Genomic DNA, 20021 nt, shown 5'->3' with positions numbered 1-20021 from the left:
GTATCTAACTGGTAGGTGAATTTTCCGAACTTATTATATGAAAAGCATTCCAGAACTATGTACCGGTAGACCAAAATTAATGCAACAAACAAGATCAATAAGCACAACATAAAAAGCACACCATAATACAATATTTTAATAAGGAAACCTGGTGTGGGAAAAACCTTGGTGGGATTTGTGGCCCACAATATTCACTTACTGGCCAATAAGAGAATATTACTATTACAATAGGGGCCTGCACATGCAGGAAGGCCGACTGCCTAAAGCTCACTACTTACATACAAAAAGAGAAGTCTCACTGACTTACAAAAGTGGATTGTGAAAATCCAATGTCATGTACTGCTACAAAAGGGCATCTGCTATGCCAGATCCAGTACCGGTTTAAGCTCTGTAATAATCATAAACCCTTATCCAAAATCTGCATTATAATTCACACAATAGGTCTGCAATAATCTAGCCACATCCACTTCCTAAATGATCTACAAGATCTCATACTTATATAAGTCTTACTACAATCTGCCATGTCGGCTTACAAAAAGATTTTACAATTAAATACAAAATAAAATTAAACAAAATTCTTGTCGGCCATGGTGCCAATAATCAATCTTTTCTGTGTCGGTGAACTGTATGTTGGTGTAGAGTCTATCGGTGTTGGTGCCTGCCAGTATCATATGATTGTAAGGTTTCCATCAATCACAATACCTTCAATCACCTACAATTTCTCATTGGAGTGTGCATTTGCCAACATTATGTAGTTTGAATACCATATCCTTATCTTCTGTCAATGCAAACCCATCTGATTGTTCAATATACACTTCTTCAAGAATACCATTCAGAAATGTTGACTTAACATCCATTTGATAGACTTTAAAGCCTTTAAATGCTGCAAATGCAAGTAGTATTCTACCTCCTTCAACCCTAGTAACCGGTGCAAAGGTCTCTCCATAATCTTCACCTTCTTCTTGTGCATACCCTTTGCATACTATTCTTGCCTTGTTTCTAACAACTTCTCCATCCTCATTCAACTTGTTTCTAAATACCCACTTTGTACCAATCACATTTTTATCATCAGGTCTAGGAATAAGTGACCATGTATTGTTTTTCTCAATCTGATCAAGTTATTCATTCATGTCATTTAATCGGTCATCATCCTTAAGAGCTTCTTTAATTGTCTTCAGTTCAACTATAGAAATCAGATAAGAGCTTTCTCTGATTTTTCTTCTAGTTTGTACTTTAGCATTCTTGTCACCTATGATATGGTCTTCAAAATGATTTAACCTTACATATCTAGGAATTACCTATTCTAGTTAAACAACCTCTTCTTGTTCTTCATCTTCTTCATCTACCGATTGAGATTCTTCTACTACACTATTCTGCTCAACATCTTTATGCACTTCCAGTTCAATAAACACAAGTTTGTGTTCATCATCTGTTGGATCAGATTTGCTAGTATCATCAGATTCATTAGGTAATTTATCAACCTTTACATTCACACTCTCCACAATCTTCTTTTCCTTTTTGTTGTAACACTTGAAATATTTTATCTTAGTGGAGTAGCAAATAAATGTTCCTTCATCACTCTTAGCATCAAATTTACCAGTATAATCATCTCTTTTTATAAAACATCTGTTGCCAAAAACTTTGAAGTAACTAACACTAGGAGTTCTACCATACCATAACTCATAAGGTGTTTTATCATTACTTTTCTTAACCAGTACCTAGTTCAATGTGTAAACATAAGTACTAACTGCTTCTCTCCAAAACATCTTAGGTGCATCACTCTATATCAGCATAGTCCTAGCTACTTCAACAATGGCTCGCTTTCTCCTTTTTACAATTCCATTTTGTTGTAGTGTCCTTGGAGAAGATAATTGTCTCTTTATTAAATTATCATCACAATATCTCACAAACACATCAGATGTAAACTCTCTACCCCAGTCAGATCTCAGGCACTTAAGATTCTTACCGGTTTCCTTTTCCACTAAGGCTTTGAATGCCTTGAACTTGCTGAAAGCATCTGACTTTTCCTTCAAAAAAGTAACCCACATCATTCTATAAAAATCATCAATAAATATCATGAAATATTTGTCACCATAAAAACTTCTAGTCCTCATAGGACCACATAAGTCAGTGTGCACCAAATCTAGAATATGCTCAGAAGAAAAGGATTTGATCTTAAAAGAATATGTAGTCATCTTACCCAGCTGACATTCTTTACACAACACATTATTTGGTTTAACAAGATGTGGCATACCTCTCACCATACTATATTTGTTGAGCTTAACCACATTATCAAAGTTCACATGAGAAAACCTTATATGCCATAACCAACTATCTTCCACCTTACCAACCAAACAACTGTTCACATTAGAATTCAGATGGAATAAGTTACATTTTGTTTTCTTACCAATAGCAATCAATTCTCCTTTGTATCCTAAGATCCTGCAAACTCCACTCTTAAAATCAAGATGATAACCAAGTTATGTTTTAAACCTTCAACCCAAAATACATCATCAACATTACTTGTACCATTCAAATAGCTAGAACCTTTACCCTTTACTTTAAAGGGTGATTGTTTCCAAAGCTTACTACACCACCATCAAATTCTTTAAGAGAAATAAACTTTTTCTTATCACCGGTTATGTGGTGTGAGAAACCGCTATCAATAATCCATTCAACACTATTGTCAATACAAGATACCAAAGCCTTCTTATCAGACAAATCTTCCTTAACAACAACAAATAAAACCTCCTCATTTTCTTCATCCTCAGATTCCTCATCATTGGCACCTTCATCAACTGTAACATAACATTGTTTCTTTCCTTTTCCCTTATATTTTCTAAACTTTTACTTTTGATCATTATTAGGATAGTGTGCAGCAATGTGTCCTATCTTGTTTCAAGAGAAACGTTTGAGAGGAAACTTACCTTTGTACTTACCAGTGCCTCTAGGAAGCCTTTTGGCCAATAGAGCTTCAAATTCCATTAGATTACCTTCATCATCCACATCAGCTTTAATACCGCCAAGATGGCTTGACCTGCATTCATGAATTTGACAAATATCTTTTCCTTTTCTCATCCGTACACTAGATACATATTCTTTAAAAGAATATTTGTCTTAGGTACACTGTTATCAAAACTATTTAACTCAAAAGAAGTGAGCTTACCAATCAAAGAATCAATGGTAACCTTATCCTTAGTAACTGACCTCAACTCTTGAATGGAAGACACTCTGATGGCATAGGCAGATAATGGAGTTCTAAGCATCTTACTCACAACAATTTCTTCTTCTATATTACCACCAACACTTTTGATTCCATCGACAATTTCTTTAATCCTTTGTCCATACTGAGTAATATTTTCTCCTTCCAACATTCACATATCATCAAACTTTCCTCTAAGACTCTCTTCTTTAGCCTTTTGAAAATGCTTATCACCACCAAAGATTAATTATAATTTCTCCCAAATTTCAAAATAAGTCTATAAACCATGGACATCAATATATTCAGTATCAGCCAGTGTACTTACTATGGCTTCCAATGCTTGATTGTTTTCTTGTTGCTCCTTCAACTGATCTATAGTCAGAGGACCGGTAGGAGGTACATATTGAGTAATAACATGCTACCAGAATAGAGCACCCATACCTTTCATATATATCTTCATTCTATCACTCCATATCCAGTAGTTATCCTTAGCAAATTTGGGACCCTCCCTCTTCATCACCTTCCTTGGCTCTTTTACTCAAGGTGTTAAGCTTCTTCACAAAGAGGACCTAATGCTCTAATACCAATTGTTAATGTGAGGATCTAGTTAACATTGAGAGGTGGGGGTGAATCAGTGATAACAATAAACTACAAACTTTTATCAATCTGAATAATACTTCACAAAATAGTTCATAACCAATACCGGTAGCTGATCTAACAATCACTTAATGCAGATTCACCAAAAAATTACCGGTAACAACTTAAGTGTTCATCATAAAGAAAAGACATCAAATGCATAACTCAAGAATCCATCCATAGTATGAACACAAAGCTTTTTCACATGGAAACCCAAAGGGGAAAAACCATGGTGGGAATTGGTACCCACAAAATATTTGCGCTCTTTCAGAATGCCCCTGTTAGGAGCCTAGCCTGGTTAGGAGCTTTACAACAATGCTTGGTTAAGAGCAGACCCTGTTAGGCATCACTCAGCCAAGGGATTTTACAACTTAGCTCTGTTAGGAGCTTTACCCTGTTAGGAGTAACCTCGCTAGAGGATTTAAACTCAAGTTGTTGAGATACCTAGTTAAGGGATTTATACAATCAGACATGTTAGGACCTACCTAGTTAAGGGATTTGAATGTTGCTGAAACTATTAGGAAACAACAAATAAATCATCTAGACTCAACAACTCATAGCTTGCTATAAGAGATCTTTGTTAGCTCCAATCTTCTTCTCTCATACAGATATCTCAATCTGGTTCAGCACACACAGACTTCTCTAATCACCAACACACTCAACCTTCTCAAACTCGACATAAATAGAATTTACAATTAGGTTGATTACAAAATCATAACCTACAATGAATCGACATCATAGATCATATCAGATCATCATACAGATCATTACAACAAATTACAAGACAATTACAGTTGTTGAATGATCATAACTCATCACCGCACATCGATCTGATAAGTTGTCAAACCCTTATCACATTCTGCTAAGCACTTCGCTGCTTTAGAAAAAAAATGATCCATGTACACACCAAAACAATATCTTATCTTTTCATGTGGATTCTAACTTGTCATCATCAACTTATGAACATGAAAAGAATCACTACCAAACCATAAATCATCACCGGTCAAAGATCTTGTTACCGAGTCTCAAACCCTAGTTGTTAATACAATAGTCAATAACAAACATGACTTCCAGTTCTCCAATAATTATGCAGTTCATGTCATAGACTCATTATGATGTCATAAGAACACATTCCAAACCGCAACTCCTGACTCAACATAGATCTCTATCGCAACCATCTCCTTCTTCGTTCCTGCTTACCAATTCACTGTCACTTGGTAGTTTAGCTTTCCAGCTCAATCCAATTCAATCCATTACTGGTTAGACTTGACCAGTAGACTTAAATGACATACCAACCATAAACAAACATGGACAAATATGGTTGCCATCAATGACAACACAAATAACTGATCATCATATCATAGTTATATCATCACCAACAATCCTTTACTGGTACACCATCATATCCATCAGTTATGCCAAGATGTCAACAAAATCCCCGAGAAAAATCCACTATTGGGATCTCCAAAATCTGGCTAAAATTTGAGGGCCCATGTAAAATTTTGTTTGATGCACTCAAATTTGCCCTTACAGAATAAGCTTGAGTTGCTCTGTTTGAGGACTTGCAATTTTGTACATATTAAGTATCATACAAAATGCTCTTGGGGAAGTGTTGTGCACCTATCAGAGATGCCATGTGTCTATTTTCAGCCTATTTGGATCAGTTATGATGATTTTGTGAATTCTCCTTTGGAGGTCTAGAAGTTGGCTTGGTGATTTCCAGCAATTTACCTTTTTTGAGTAGCCCACTTTGAGAAATTGTATATTTGTGCTAGTTGATTTTCAAGTCCAATAGAGAGTTGTGCATAATTATCTACTATTTTTTGAAGCCCCATGCCAGCTAGCATAGCTTAGTGAACCCATTTTCTCAGTTTTTAAATTTGATTCCATTTGCAAAAAGTTGTTTTGGAATTGGACATTGTCAAACAGCAGTTTGGTGCCCTCTTCATGAATTTTTTTTTCATGCCCAATTTACTTGCACATAAAGGTGTTTGTACCCCATGATTCCCTATAAAATTGTCTACCACATTCCTAGTTTGTAGCCCCCTAGCTCATCATTGGACCAATTTTCAAAGCTCGTTCCAAATGGACTTTTTCAGGATTCAAAAGAAGCACTTTCCATATTTTCTAAGAAACTTTGAAGGTTAATATCTTTTTCCTTGGAGGTCATAATGACGATCCGCCTAAGGCCTTGGATTCTTAGTATTACATTTTATCAGTGTGTCAGTCTGTAGGCCTTGATCAAGTGTTTGAGTTAGTTTCTAAAGTTGATTCTAGGAGCTACTCACGTGATCCTAACTAAAAGTCAAGGTTGCAATATGTCAAGGTTGATGATCCCAAATTCAATTTCTTGCATCCATAACATCTCTAGTTAATTTACCAGAGCATTTTCAATGGGCCAGTTGTCGAGAAATGAATTTTTTTTAGCCCGGCCCACCAAGGACCTAACTAATGTAAGGTCTAGTGAGACTAATGGGAGTGCAACAGAAGGAAGCTATATTATCCAAAATCCTTTTGGATTTAAGTAATATCATCACATAGAAAAATTTACTTATGAAGAGGTGAGAATAAAATTATTCAAAGATGGTTGATTGTCCTAAGTGCCTAGTAAAAAACAAGGTATTTATCTATTTAAATAATAGACCAAGAAAGACCAAGTTATTAAAACCATTTCATAATTATGTATATCTAGCAATTAATTACATTCCCAAAATGTAATCAATTGAGCTATGTAAATTTTTGAAGTGTGAGGTTGATAATTTTAAAAGAAAATATGAATGCCCATGATCAAATAGACGAGGTATTTAAATATGGGAGAAACTCACAAGAATGGACATCTATGAAAGAAAGTGAAATAATTTTAGCCAATTCAAAGGTGATTTGATATTAGATATCTTGATTTTTGGTGGGCCCACTAATAAATTGATAAAGAAAACATTGTAAAGTCCACTCAATGCATCGAAAAGGCTTAAAATTTAATTATTTTGTCGTCCCACATGAAGCAAACAATGTTGAATTGAACCTGTGGGATAGTAGAAATGCGAGATAATCCATCTCTCTTTATATCCCGCATACTCTCCACGTTAGAGAAGAAAGAAGTGCGGGCCACCCTGCCATCCCAAAAGATACTTTGAGGTATCGAAATGATGTTGTATGATAGGAAGTGGTTGGAGATAATGGAAATCCCACCACACCGCACATGATTTGGTGACATAGAATGGTGCTAGTCTTTTGGCTACGCAGCAAAGGAAAATAAATCGTGCATTAAAAAAAGAGCAAAGGAAAAAAAAAAAAAATAGCGACCAGGGTAGAAGATGATGAGGGCAAAACCCGAGGAAACATAAAACATAGCGCATTGCAATAAAAGACACAAATGATTATATTATTATTATTTACAAAACATGCATTATAGAACATGAAATAATACAATTACAATCTAGAGGAATAAATTCTCATAGGCCACAACACATAGGTTACAGAGTTTTCTGGAAAACCCTTACAATGCAATTTTCCAACCCAAAACTCAACTCCAAAAACTCACTCTCCAAAAACAATATTACAAGTTTCCTCAAATGATTCCTAAATAGCCTTCCACCATTTTGGAGCTAAAAACAAAATTTAGAAATTACCAATTGGTGGACAAATGCCGAAACATGAAATTGGAAATATGAAAATATAGCCAGATTCGAAAATTGAAACTTTCCAAAAAATTGTCCAACTTCCGACAACCATAACTATTGATCTAGGAATCAAATTGACAAACCATTTGAAGAATAGGAAAGATATTTGAGCAAAGAATATGCCAAGAATCTACTCTATTAATTCCCACCATTTTCGAGGTCATTTTGGGCCATTTAATGTCTCAAATCTGACTTGGAAGAATTTTTTTTGATTTTTTAGGAAACTAAAACTTGAATAGATTTAAAACCATAAATGATTTTAATCTGATTTTTTTGCCAAAGTTCTTATTTATCCTTACTTAAGCTTTTTTCAAAATTTGGGCCCCATTTTCCTTTAAATAAAAACCTACTATTTTTGCCAGTCAGCTAGAAAAAAGTAGCTTGTCAATTCTAAGAGTTGGAATCTCTTATTCATCTAGATGGGTATCTAGAACTGGAAAAACATTTTAAAAAACTAAACAAAAAGAAATATTTTTTAGGTGATGCAGGATTTCCCTTACACCACCTGATGCTCCTACATCAGACACCTGAGGTAGTTTAAGAAGTGACCCTATCACGTCTCAGCTGGTTGAGGAAAACCCAAATGGTCAACCTCTGCCTTAAATAGTCATGATGAATATGTTTGACACAAGATGCCATTGAGAGGGGGGGTGAATCAGTGGTGTCCACTTTTTACCCTTTTTAACACTAAGAATGATTATCGGTTAACAAACTTGTTGTCTTCAAAATCTGATTCCCTTTAACATCCTTAGAATAATATGATTTAAGCTTGGTGCAGAAGAGACATCAAAGATAAGGAAATTCTCAAGACAACATATGACAAGGTTTGATTAGACCTTCTACACTTCGGGCTTACTCAGAGCCCAGGCGGGTATACCTTTGTGAATTAAATTCACACTTTCAAACATAAACCAACAGCAAACCAGTCCAGAAAAACAGTGGATCTATTCACCTTGAAATCAACTGAAAACAAAGGATGGAAATCGTACTTAAATTCAGTATTTTGATCAAAAAAGCATGCAATAAACAACTTCAATTAATACCAGTGCCTTATCCAAGGTCACAGAGTCATCTAAACTCAAATAAAACTCCTCAAACAAGACATATTTATGCTTCCCGTCGGCTTGGTTTCTATTAATCCTTGTATATGCATGACACATACAAGAATTCAAGCATTCCAAACTAAGCTATGGTCCTCAAAATTCAAAATTCCTTCCAAAGAGTTTACTAGTATGAGTGATCCCACCTCTTTAATTTCCCTCCTAAAGAGAAAAGCTAACGAACACTTATACTAAAATTGCTTTACAATTCCATTCAAACAGAACAACCCTAGATTATTCAGAATGAAAATAGTAAACAAATTTGTGAACAAACTTGAAGACAACACAAAGCTTTACTCATAACTGATGGTCTGTATATTGATATTTAGTCCAAGAAACATTACAAGAAATTTTGATTCTCCATTAGACTTAGAAAAGCTTAGATAAATTTCTGCAGTGTTTTCTTACAATTTTTTGCGATCTCTTTTCCTCTAGTCTTGGTATCCATTTATAACAACATGGATGCACAAAGCTTCAGACTTCTTGAGGAGAGTTTGTTACAATCATTTCTTTCAAAATAAAGAGGTTACAAGCTTTTCGCAAAAAACAGTTACAAGCTCTTTTCAGCCTCTGCAGTTTCTTCAACAGGCTATTCGGTTGCAACCTCTTCTATCTTTTCAAGGGCGCTCTCCAACTGTTCCGGATCATGGGTGGCATATTTAGTTGCCCACTCACTATATACCTCTTCTGTCGGCCATGAGAAATTAATCTTATTATCTTTAGATTTAGTCAACCTTTTCCAAGAATTTCTCATTTTGTTGACTTCTGAATTGAGAAAACCATAATGTGATTTAATTTTCTCTATCTCTTGTATTGTCACAATGAAGAAAGAAGCATCATCAAGATCAATAATTCCTTTAACTCTTGCTGACAATTTAGCTTCTATCTCCTTAAGCCATATTTGTTTGTCTTTTAACTGATCCAGGTTAGCAAAAACTCCTGGGAGCAACTCAAAAACTTGATCAGTGTACTCCTTCTTGCACAAATTAACCTTCCTATCCACATTATCCGCCTCTTCTGCCAATTGTACTAAGACTTTAGCGACATCAGAAGTGGATTTGATGATGGGATTGGCTCTTGCTTCATCACAAGATACACACATAAACTCTAGATCTTGCTCCCTAGGCCTCCATCTGTCAAAAATAGGTGTCAAAATGGCCTTGTCTCTCCTGAGCTCATTCCATATTTCCATAATTTTACCTACATTGTTGTAGAGAAATGAGGCATTTATTGTATCTGCAAAATTGGAAATTGTAGCCCTTACTTTCTCCTCATATTTCTTTGCATATAAGGCCTGAGCCTGTTTCAAGTTTTCTAATCATTTAAGAGCTAGAGGGTGCTGGAGATGGTGGAAATTCAATGATAGGGCTAGTAGGTGGAGGTCTTGCAGGAGAAGAGAAAATCATCAATGTTGAAGACTCACCTTGTTGGTATTGTCCAGTCAACTGGCTCTGCAATTTGGTAATGATGCTATCCTTACCTCTTACCTCCTCCTTGGCATTGTTATAAGCCTTCAGAACTATTTCCAACTTAATTTGGAGGGCCTCCTTCTCTTTGGCTTCCTTCTCTACTACTGAAACACTAAATATTGCAGTCTCTAACATAGTGCTAGTAGCCTCTACTACCCCTGTACTCTGCACTCTCTTCACCATCATTCCACCAAGGTAACTTGACCCTGGGGTGTCCTTTCTTTTCTTACTCTCATTTCTCTTGAGAGACCACATGACGAGTGCAGCATTATCCTTATTGAAAGTGACCCCCTCCATAGGTTTGGTCTCTTTCCTTACTGCATCTAATACCAGGGCATCTGCAATATCCCAATCAGGTAAGATAAGCACTCCAGCTTGTGCTACCATATCTCTTCCCTTCTCAGGGGTGATGGTTTTGAATTCTTCCATCATCTCTTGCTTTATTTCCTCTTCCACCAGGGCTATATCTTTATTGGGCTGCTCAACCTTTCTTGTTTCACATCTAGCATTATATTTATCTATGTGCTGCTTCCATATAAACTGCATGAATGCTTCTGATGTGACAAAATTGTTATCAGCTAAAAAGTCACTACTTGCCTGCTTTATCTCAGGATCCCACTCCTGGCCTTTAAGTTCAATGGAGGTGATATCCATTTCAATAGCAATGGGTTCTTCTGGCATCCCTTCCTCCACTTCATCATAAGTGTATGCAATTTCCCCCAGACTACCCAATTGTAGGAGTTGCTCAGCTACTGCTTGCTCATTTCCTATATGGATAGGGGATTGGGATGGGGAATACAAAGGTGTATCTAATTGCACTTATTTTCCCACCCTTTACTTCTTTGGGCTCTCTTGGATGTCAATGACATATTGTATCTTCCTCTTTCCTTTGGAGGTAGAGGGCTCCCCTTTTGTAGGCACCAGCACACTATAACTAGATTTCTTATGCAATGTGTAATCACAGGAGGGATTGCTTTGCTGGAAGATGACCTACTTAGGATTATTCTTGCCTTTTCAGGGTTGCTCTTGATTACAGCTTCCCTCTTCTCCTTCAGTGTCTGCATCACATCTTCAAAACAAATAATCAAAAACTTTATTTTCTCTTCCAGTGGGAAAAAGCTAGACAATGGGTCATAGCTAGCATCAAACTGATGCACAAAATCCAAGGCTTTCTTATAAGCCACCCACTTTTCTTTCCTTAGCTCCTACTCATCTAGATCAAACTCATTTTTGATGAGGTCTTCAGGAAACTGGAATTGATGAGGCTTACCTCTGCATGCTACCTTCTTCCTAAACATACCATTGAAGAAGTCCTCTGGATCAGCACACCTGGACACTGCAGTGGACAAATGATAAGGTTTGAGGAAATCCTCAAAGCAATTCCAGCCTCCCTTTGTTATTACAAATTGGTGGGCTATGGTAGCTGCAGGGAAAATAGTTCCTTTACCCTTGCTTGTCAACTCTGCCTCTTGTAAGCCACCAATTTGTCTAAGAATCTCTGCGATTCCTACTTTGAGAGGGACCTGGTAAGGTAACAAAAATGGGGTGCCTCTGAAACCAAAAACTCTGAAAACTATGGAGACTAGATATAAATAAATGTCACCCCAGTTATGAACAATTTTTATATTCTCTGCGAATTCTTTTGGTCTTATGAATTCCAGAAGAACCTTGGGGATTCTTGGGTTATCAGAGCAGAGGAGAGTCCTTATTTTGGATGCAAAATATTTATCAAACCTCAAAAAACTGGCATCCTCTCTATCCCATGACAACACAGTACTCCATAATTGTACTAACATTTTTTCTCCTTCCTTCTCCTTAACTAGGTCTAGTCCACTGGCAAAGTAATCACCACCTTTGAAGAGAAAAAGATGCATTAGGAGTGAGTACCATCCAAAAGGCCTATCCACCTTTCCATTCTTAATTCCTATCAACCCTCCATGGATAGCATCAGCAATAAAAGAGGCATAATCAAATGTGATTGCAAGAGAAGGATTCAGAATCTGGGCAATCATTAACAAGTAATGATTCGGCATATTTGCTTCAGCATCTTCTCCCAAAACTTGGCAAAGTGCCCAATACATCCGTTTAGCCCTCAGGGTGAACATGCTTAATGAAAAGGGCTCTTGTGTGTTGGGTCCTACAACTGTTAACCCTCCTATTTTCACAAAAAATTCCTTGAGAGGCCCATTCCTAAGATGACTCCTCTGTGCACTGTAAATTTGGTCTAATGATGTGAAATTATAGGTTCTAGGAAGTTTGTGAACTCATTAAGCCCAAATGCTGTCCTAAACTCTTCAACATTAATTTCAACAAGGGTTTTGCCATTTACATCCCGAATGCTTCTTGTGACAGGATCATAGTTGAACGCAATTTGGGTCATCAAATCTGTGTCCATGAATACCCCTGGGACTACTAATTTCCCACCATCTAATTCCCAGGTACTATTTTGCAGGGCAAGAGAATTTCTCATTCCGAATCCAACTTTAAACAACCCCAACCCAGACAGTCCAACCTGTGGGTCTCTCAACCAATTACCCTTGTCATATAATCCTTCTCCTATCTTTAGATGGGGAGCCTTGGGCACTAGCTCTTTTGCCTTTGATGCCTGATTAGTTGACAATGTCAACTGTTCTAAAAAATCATCACAAACACTCCTTTCTAAATAGTTAATTTTGCCAGAAAATTCTCTTTTAGGAGCCATTTTGAAGATGCAAGAAATGAATGCCGCTCTTAAACAATTCTACTATGAATCAATTATCTTATTTAGAACACTACACAAGAATTGCTACACAAAAATATGAGAGAACTTGTTCTTTGCTTGAAGGAATTTGCTCTGCAACTGGACCGACTTGCTCTGTATCTGAGGAAAATAACTCTGCGTCTGCTCTTCTACAAAATCCTTTAAAATATATCTTCACCCGGTTGATAGGAAATCAAATATTTGTACTCAAGGCCTTAACTATAACATTGATTCTGCATGCTTCGGCCGTCCCTTCAAAATTGAATTCATACGAGAATTCATATTTTTCGCTCCAACGGGTCACAACATTCCTGCAAGTGTTTCATTTTGCTCTTTCACAACTTTGCAAAGCATAACTATCGGGCAGCTTGGTCCTGCGAAATAATGCCAACCGTTTGATCAAAAGAAACCTGATCGAGTTTTAGATTAACTGACAGCTTTGGCTTTTCTGTGGGTCCCACTTTTCCAATTGCTACATGATACCACGTGGCGTCCAACCATTTGCCTTAAAATTCCCTTCGCATTCCACTTGATACTGGCCACGTGTCTTTCTTTCATACTGTCGGTTCCACCTTAGCAGGCTCACACTTTCTTCTTAGACCACGTGTCATCATGACATGTGGACGGCTCTCGTTCACTCTCGCTATTTCATGGGGTATAAAGGATGAGCATCTTACCCTTGCGAAATAGCGCAGGCCATTGGATCATCTCTTAAGTTGATCGACTTTTAATCCTCTGAAAAGGCTCTCAGGAGGGGTGGGCCCGCTGACTCATCATGAACACCTGGTGCCCAGTCACTTTCAGAGCTAACTTGTCACTCTGTTATATGCCAAAAGGAAACCACAGGGCCCCACTTTCTTCTTAACAGCTATATCCTCCAAGTCATCATCATGACATGTGGATGACTCTCGTTCACTCTCGCTATTTCGCGGGGTATAAAGGACGAGCATCTTACCCTTGCAAAATAGCGTGGGCCGTCGGATCATCTCTTAAGCTGATCAGCTTTTAATCCTCTGAAAAGGCTCTTAGGAGTGGTGGGCCCGCTGACTCATCGTGAACACCTGGCGCCCAGTCACTTTCGGAGCTGACTTGTCACTCTGTTATACGCCAAAAGGAAACCACGGGGCCCCACTTTCTTCTTAACATCTATATCCTCCAGGTCATCATCATGACACGTGGATGGCTCTCGTTCACTCGCTATTTTGTAGGGTATAAAGGACGAGCATCTTACCCTTGAGAAATAGTGCGGGCCATTGGATCATCTCTTAAGCTGATTAGCTTTTAATCCTCTGAAAAGGCTCTTAGGAGGGGTGGGCCCATTGACTCATCGTGAACACTTGGTGCCTAGTCACTTTCGGAGCTGACTTGTCACTCTATTATACGCCAAAAGGAAACCATGGGGCCCCACTTTTTTCTTAATAGCTATACCCGCCAGGTCATCTCCACCTGCGACCTGACTCACCTCTGGGGCCCACCTTTTAGCCTTGAATCCTGACCCGCTGACTATTGTGACTTGTGCCACGTGCCACCATTTTACTCGCTGTCAACAACCAGCTGGACCGTCTATGTGGCATGCCATGTGGTTTTCGCAACTTCGCTAGTTTTAAACTACGTGCAACTTCACCTAGAAAAATAATGCGAGCCGTGGATCCATCCGCGAGATGCGCACTAGTTACTGGGCCCGACAACTTTAGAAGAAAACATACAAGGCACAAATTTTTTGATTAATTAACATAACCGCCTAGGCGAACAACAAGGGGGGGACACTTCCTATGACCCCACAACCCATTACTTAAGTGAATAAAGTAACGAAAGATTAGAAACCAGAGGGTTTAAAACAAAAACAAGAGGATCCAAAATCAAAAACCCTTAAACCCTTGAGGTCTAGAACAAAGCTGAAACGTTTGGAACTACACCCCATTTCAAAAATTCAACAAACCATAGCCAATCATGGGAAAAGAGAAGCCCATTTTTAACCAGTGATAACAAATCTAAAGCTAAGTTAACCTACCGATAGGATAAAGAGAGATTAGACAATGCAATCACACAAAAGCACCACACATAACACCTATATATACGAGGAAAACCCAAGATGGGAAAAAACTCAGTGAGAAATGTTGTTGCAGTCTACTGCTCCAATCCAGCCTCACAATGAAAATCTAATTACAATGTTTAGGGCACCAACCCAAGGAGCATCAACCCAGGGAGCACCAACCCCTTTACTGAGCTCCAACTCAGTGATCTATAATGAATATAAAATGCAATAGTAGTAGTGTGGGTACAAGTGAGTCTTACAACCACTGAATATGCTTCACCTAGCAGGTATTACTTCTCCTCTACCTTACTAGTTCTCTTCTCTCTCTGATTTGATCTTCTGCTACTCAAACTCTATCATGTTGGATCTTCTCTATTGCTCTCTCTCTACTCTCCTTCTTTTATTGTTGCTGCCTTACCGATTTAGACTCTACCAATTATTTGCCTCTACAACTGGTTACCGGTTTCCTGTTCTCTATGTCTCTTCTCCTTCTTCTCTATTTCTGGTTTACTGGCTCTCGTCTGACACTCACTCTCTACCACTTCACTCTTAGTTTCCTTCCTACTTGTTCTCCCACTACTGGTTGACTTGACTGATACACTTTTGTAGTTTACTAGTTGCTCTGGCCTTACCGGTTAAACCTTTGCTAAACCCTTCCACTGGTTTTCCTTCAAATTCTTAGTTGCTTCGTATTCACTATTAGATCATCTCTTTGTTAGAACACTTATCTTTCAATTGGAATCACATCTACTTGCAGCATCATTCAACAACACTCTTTATCGATTTTGACTTGCATATTTATCAACAAGTCTTCCTACCAAAAACCAATTCAAACTTTAGGCGGTTAGGGTTTCTTCATCAACCTTGAGGAAAAACAAATCCAATCAGATCTCATTCTATAGATTTACCTCCTACGATGGATCAATCAACTCTGCCAATCATGTTGCCTTCAACATATATTTTTCATATTTATCAAACATGACAACCTGCATCCTGATATGTCAGCCTTGTGTTTTGTTGATTATCGTGCATGATGTGGTTTCCATCACCTACTTTGATCTTCTTGATTAGTGTGTCCTGGATCTCGCCGGTTTGTTTGATCTTGAGCCACAAACCCCTACAACACACCCATAATTTTTGAGGTCGACCATAAATACAGACTTAGTCGACAACTACCTCAAAGACTCACACTTCACCGACCACTGCATGCATGACACCTATGTCCTACGTATCATCTTCATTTCCATGCACCTCATCTCAGTCACCATGTCAGTTTAGATTCTGTCACTGACCAACACACAATACCGATGCTTCATCTATCGATTCTCTAACCCTGTCGGTTATACTCTAACCTGTCAACCTTCAATCTTGCACTTGGCAGCTCTACCGGTGGAACACCTTTGCTAGCTACCAAACATATCAATCCACCACATGCTCATCTTCATCAGGTAGGAGCACATCACTTATCCTCTTTTCTCTCTTACCAATTCACATAATTTCTGGCAGGTACCTTGATGACACCATGTCGTCAACCTTCAATTGTTTCCATCAAAGGCATCTACATACCGGTTGCATTCTCTGTCTATAGCTACTCGACCTTTCCTTCTTCTTCATCATCCCAAACATCATCTCAACTGATTTTTCAAGGTGACAAACCCATCACTTCTTTACTCTTCCTTTTCTATTCTGGTAGCACAACATGCCAACTCTTTCTGATCCAGTGCACATCTTTGATTTCATGCACCTGAGGAATCCTTTTGTTTCACCAGTTAATTCAATGTGAGCCTTCAATCATCTTCTTTTAATATCTCTGACTTATCCCAAAGCATTATCACTTACCAGTGGGAGAGGATCCTTGTCATCTACTTCTACCATTTGCATCAATATGGCTTCCCTATTTGAGAAGGCATGTCTTCAAACGAACACATATAATCCTATTGAGCACACTCTCTGTTATCCTTCTCTTCTTTCTGTGATATCTTCTTCATCCGGTGACTACATCTTTATCCGGTGAGAGCCATGTTGTTTCACATCCACACATTCAACAGTATACCAATGGCCTACACATACTTCACCTCCGGTGTTGATGTGATCCTTAGTAACATTCCCCCTCTTCATCACAATCAATATCCAGCAACCTTGCATTCTTGTAGAAGACATCATACCAGGTTGATCTCCAATAATTGTCTTTACCACAAGACTACACTGACTTGTGTATCAGTGATCATCAATGACATCTGAAGGCTGGATGACATCAAAGACAACATGTGAACTATTCTCCCATACCGGTTATTCTTCTCTACCAATAACATGCAATACTAGTGATAGCTATACCGATAATCTGCCATACCGATTGACATCAATGACAAACACAATGCCAACAATCTCCCCCTTTGGCATTGATGTCAACACATGTAGTATCCAACATACTACAAATTCTTTCTCCCCCTTTGATAATAATGGAAAAGGGAACTGACAGGATTTCTCTTCTCCTTGTGTCTACCGAGCACTGATACTTTTCTCCCCTTTTTCTCTATCGAATGCATCTTCTCCTTTAACCTTCATACTTTGCATCCTCTCAAATAACAACATTTGAGATGGAGGGCTCAACCATCAACTAACACCTATTTCTTAGCAACCAAGTGTATATGCAAACCAGAACCCTAATGCATATGCAAGACTGAAACCAATTGAAGGCCCATATGTTAGTGAATACAACATACCTATTGGTCAAAATACATCATCTCCCCTTGATATGCAGAAGCCATTCTGACCTCAAATTATTTATACCAAGTGTTGGAGTTAACACTGATACCAATTGTATCTCTTCCAATACCAAATGCATGTTCTCTTGTGTAGGTAACTTTCCCTCTTAGGAAGCAAAACTCCCGGTGATCCAGTTGTGATTTCAATTGAATAGGCATTGAAATATCTCACAATCCCAGATACCTCCAAAGACCCAAACATACTGGTACAGACATAGACACTTGCACACCCTCTATGTCCAGCAAGTCTGATACTTAGTTAGAAAACATGGCTATCAACTCCCCCTGAGTCATGCATCTCAGGTCCTCATTTCCTGTCAGGTTCAAAACTGGAGCTCCAATCTTTACCATATACCGATTGAGTTGTGTATATGTGACCAATCTAATGATCTATCATCTCCACAATTTCCACCACAACATATGATATGATCCTAGGTGTACACAATACCACACAATATCATCATCATGCCATAAATCAAATCGGTTAGCCCAAAAAGGATGCATGCATACATAATCAACAAACATGCCACCTGAGACATAAACTCCTCATTCCATGCTACCAAGGCTAATGCAATGATCTCGAACCTCATTAACTTACATAACCTACAAGTACTTGATAGCATTCATACCGGTAACATCCTGCACATACCGGTTTCTTGTACTGGTCCACCATCACTACCAGAGCACCTTCCTCTAACCCTTGTCTTCTTGTGTCAATTTGGATCTAATCCCAATTGCAAATTTTCCAACCATTGACACAAGCAGTAGTGATCCATCTTTCATATGTAGGTGTGTAGCCAAGGCAACCACTACACACAATTTCCATCTCATTTTCTTCTTTCTTACCAGTAACATCTTGTTCTTCCATGTGTCCTCTTCCACTAAGGGGGTGAGTGATAAGGTCAGTGTACCACTCCTCCTAAGGTCCTACATCTCCTTTAAGCCTTAGAGGATATCACCTATGCATTGAATGCACAATGTTGGTCCATGGTTGCATCTTTTTGCTTCTTCCTCCATACCTATTTGGTCTCATTCTTCTTCCCATTTTCAATCTTGGGAGCAGGTCTTTCCTTCTTTTGTTGATGGGTCCTTTCTCTACTAAATTTTGCACTACTATCGGAAGCATTGTTGTAGAAGAAAACAATATTCATGCCAAATGCATGACTAGGGGACCTTTTGTGAAACTAGTTTAACCACCTTCTTATGGTCATGCCATTGTAACCAGCTACTAGAACCGGTGGACCTCTTGATCCTGCTGTACAAAAACCTCTTCTCCTTTTGTTCCACACATCATTTTTGTCTTTCAAATTCTCTAAACCCATTTTCATACTGAGCATAGATGCTATACTAGTTAGCACATGACTGCACGTTCATCCTTCTACAATCATGACTTTAATGGCCAAACCTATTACACCTCTTATAGACAACAATATTGTCTCTAGGAAGAGAAAGTTGTCTATTTCTAGACTTCATTCTGCATTCATCTGCTCTATGGTCATATTCCTTGCATGCAAAAAAATAACTAGAGAAAGGAGGCTTGTGACCTACAAAATTTTTTTGCCAAGCATGAGGAGATCTTATCGATTTAGTATCTCCATTTCTTCTTCTCCAAGAATGGATCCTAGATTGTCCATGCTCTGCAGCTCTTCCACCTGATCTCTTCTTTTCCCACACTTTATTTGTCTTGTGGGAAGTAGCATTTCCTTTTCCTCTACCAATAGGAGGTATTCTTTGGTGTCTTCTCATGTTCTTGCTTCCGGTGAAGCTGCCTTCTCCCATCTTCCCTTTTCCTTTGGGATTTGAATTGTCTCTCCTTCTTACAGCACCAGTCTTCATCCTTGTTTGCATGTCTTCACCGGTTGTGGTTAGATCAACCTTCTTTTGGGGAGAATCTCTAATAGTGAAGGTGTGACATTCTTGCTGGTGGAGCATTCACTGGAACCACTTCCTAATCCACTAGTATCCTTGGCATGATTTTGCTTTTTCAGCATTTTATCCAAGGGATCACTGCTTCCATCAAACTAGATTCTTATCTTGATCTCATCCTGATATTTCTCAAGGTCATTTTAGACAATCTCCATTTATCCTACCTATTTTCGATATTCTTTATCCTTGACTTCTAGCTCAAACACTAGATCAATACACCACCACACCTTGGTGTCTTCTTTTTGAGTCCTTAATTTAGAGACAAATTTCTTAGATTCTTCAAGGCATCTAATCAACTGGTTCTACTCCACAATTGTAGCATTATTGAATAACTTGTACCCATTCCTCACTCTACTAAGTTCTTTGAGTGCACTTACAAGTTCTCCTTCAAGATCAACTTCTTCTTCTTCTTCTTCTTCTTCACCTTCACTATCACTATCACTGCCAAACACATCTCATCGGTGGGAA

This window comes from Cryptomeria japonica, chromosome 7 (genome assembly GCF_030272615.1).
Source record: "Cryptomeria japonica chromosome 7, Sugi_1.0, whole genome shotgun sequence".
In the NCBI taxonomy this organism is placed as follows: Eukaryota; Viridiplantae; Streptophyta; class Pinopsida; order Cupressales; family Cupressaceae; genus Cryptomeria; species Cryptomeria japonica.
The sequence above is the reverse complement of the archived record's forward strand: the minus strand, read 5'-3'. Positions refer to the sequence as shown.